The 3,155-nt window shown below is 42.9% G+C and overlaps 1 pseudogene; it reads left to right on the top strand.

The window, feature by feature from the left end:
* LOC123725642 (uncharacterized) lies at positions 1-3,155 on the top strand (annotated as a pseudogene).

Here is a 3,155-nt window from a genome sequence, read left to right as displayed (position 1 = left end):
ATGTGGTAAGAAGCTTTTTATATTTCAGTATTTTCAATACTGTTGCCAGCTCTTTTGAGGTCAAACATTATAAGGGGTAATTGAGTAAGATCCTATGTTCTTACAGAGAGAAAATTAGAGAGTTATTTGACCAATACATCTCAGACACCCTCAGCTACATCCACAGAGTGGAGAAATTCTGTGACAGGTGTCCAAGGTGGATCCTGCAGAGAAAGGAAGAACAATCCAAGATGAAGAACGTCAAGGACAAGGCAGAAGGAATTGACCCCAACTTTGATAAAGTCATTAACTTTAAGGATAAGGAAAAGGCATTTCAAGAGTTCACAAACAACTGTCTGATCCAGGTAACTGCAGACAATAGGCATAAGGAGCTGGAGAAGGAGCTGGAAGCTGTACTGAAGGACACTCTCAAGGGGCTGGAGGAGCTGGACTGCTTCATGGATGCTGTGGAGAGGCTGGTGGTCACCTCTGTGTTTGCATTTGCTGATGAAAACCAGTTTTGTCCTCTGCCTCAGGGGAGGGAACCAGCAAGTGTCCGAGCTGTCATCACCTCCGCTAGAATGGCCTGTCCTCTCCTCATCCACTTTAAGAGGGACGCTTCAGCCTTCTTTTCCCCATGCCTCCTCAATGTGGAGGTGCTGTATGAGCACCTTACATGAACATCTCTGAGCAGCTTTGTGAGAGAATGGGATTGGGAAATGCGTAAGTGGAAATCAGTTTAAATTATTTACCACAATATTCAGATCAAATCAAAATACTTCAGTATGAAACCATATACATTTTTCTAAAATATTTCTTCTCAGTAAAGTTTCACACAAAATATATATTAGTATAGTATTATCAAATGTATTACCTCATATAAATAACGTAAGTGCTTTGAAAGAGATTGAACCATGTTACATGTATGCTCCCTCTATTGCTGAAAATTGCCTTATAAATAACACTTTTTACATCTATTTCTCATTAGAAAATCATTTTGTGGAGAGAAGTTTGACAAAATCATCATTAGAAAACAATTTTGCAGAGAGAAGAATGACAACTTGATGATTGACACCAGCACTGAAGTGAATGAAAAGTCCATGCAGACCATGTTTAACCATTTGTGCCATTTGAGTGATATCAGGTAAACCTTTCCAGTTTTGTTTTATGTTACATTTGCAAATACTAGCTTACTAACACTGAGGGCACACATTTCTGATCATTCATCGATTCCAGCTACATGTTTCAATGTCTCTGATGAAAAAGTGGAATATGTTCCTCCTGCTAGGATGGACCAGCACCTCAGACTGACGTTCCTGTTCCAGAAGTCTGCCCTGCGCTTCATTGGTCTGTTCAGTCAGTGCCACTCCAAAATGCTGGACTTTCTAATAGAGTTGGAAAAGGGAGCTGTCAAACTAGAAGAGATTAAGTTTGGGTCTGATATCTCCAGTGTGGCAGGCAGTGCAGTGGGGGCGACAGGAGGGGCTCTGACCATAGCAGGCCTTTGTGTTGCCCCTGTGACTGCTGGGCTGTCACTGGGACTCACCATCGCAGGGCTTGGAATGGGTGTGACCAGTGGTGTCAACAGTCTAACCACCGGTGTCACAGAGATAATGTTTAACAGATACCACAGTAAGGAAGTCAATACAGTCTTTCAACATTTCATAGAGGACATGCAAATACTCTGGGGGTCTGGAGGAGGTGGCCAGCAGAATTCTTCCTGTTGTGGGGCATAACAGGCCGGCATTAATGGTTGTGGCAATTGTGGGAAAAGGTGGTGCGAGGTTAGGAAAGAAGATTAATGCCATAGTGAAAAATACCTCTTCAATAGAGACCTTAAAGGGAAAAGGTGTGGTCATGGGGACTCCAAGAGGGCAAAAAACTTGCTACAGATTTACCTGACATTGGGATGTCGGCACAAGGCACTCCACTCGCCCTATCTAAGACATTAAGGCGATGTAACGTGGCCTTTAATGACCTATTCATTGGCCTGGACATCATCACTATCTGTAAAGACAGTGTCAGCCTCGCCAAAAGCAGCAAGAGCAAGAGATCCCAGCTCATCCGAGCCAGAGCGGCATTGTGGCACACAGAGATCGACTCATGTCAGATGATCCATGACTCACTGTGCCGAAGCATCTGGAGGTTCAGAAAGTGTCAGAGAATCCTTGAGAAAGCATTTTACTTCGTGGGGGAGATAGAGACTCTGGAGCCACCTTTGGAGAAGATGAGACTCCTGAAGCCGCCTGTAAAGGAGACATAAAAAGGTTTAAAACTAAGTTAAATGCTTTTGCCCTCAAACTGCCACTTATATAGGGTGTCAAAAAGTCCTGGAAGCGGATGCGGGGTAATGACAATGGACCTACATGTATACAGTTTCTTCACTCAGTCCAGCTCACTAACAATCACAGAAACAAAAGCTAGACAGTCAGGGAGCATCAAAAATTCCAAAAACATAGGACTATTTCAATGTGGCCCTCAGACTGTTAAAGACTCAATGTGGCCCACGGGGGAAAATGAGTTTTTCACCCCTGCTATACAGCAATGTTGAGTAATATTATTTGCGTGCATTAGCTGTAACGGGCGTCATATGAAGGGGACCAAGGCGCAGCGTGTTGAGTGCTCATTGTACATTTTTATGAAAATGAACACTGAATACAAAAATGACAGCCGACAGTTCTGTCAGGTTAATCTAACAAAACAGAAAACAACTACCCCCACAAACCAAAGGAAAAAGGCTGCCTAAGTATGGCTTCCAATCAGAGACAACGATAGACAGCTGCCTCTGATTGGAAACCATACCCGGCCAAAACATAGAAAACAAACACATAGAATGCCCACCCCCTATCACACCCTGACCTAACGAAACAGAGAAAAACAGCTCTCTTAGGTCAGAGCGTGACATTAGCAAGAAACCTAGTTCCACTGAGTCTTACTTTCACAAAACTGACATTGCTTTTGGTTAATTCATTGCTTTTCCTTTGTCTCTAGGTTTTTGCAGTTGGATACGAGCATGGTGTTGCGGTTGCTGTTAGCATGTGAAATGGAGAAAATGAAGCTTGTAAACCGGCCTCTTCGACTGCATAATTTCCTGTGCATCGCTTCTCCTAGTTTTTCTTTGTGTGGATTTTAAGATTACTGTGGAATGGTTAATAAAATTGCTAATTATTATGATA

The sequence above is a fragment of the Salmo salar genome, chromosome ssa12, assembly GCF_905237065.1.
Source record: "Salmo salar chromosome ssa12, Ssal_v3.1, whole genome shotgun sequence".
In the NCBI taxonomy this organism is placed as follows: Eukaryota; Metazoa; Chordata; class Actinopteri; order Salmoniformes; family Salmonidae; genus Salmo; species Salmo salar.
This window is presented reverse-complemented; position numbering and strand designations above follow the sequence as displayed.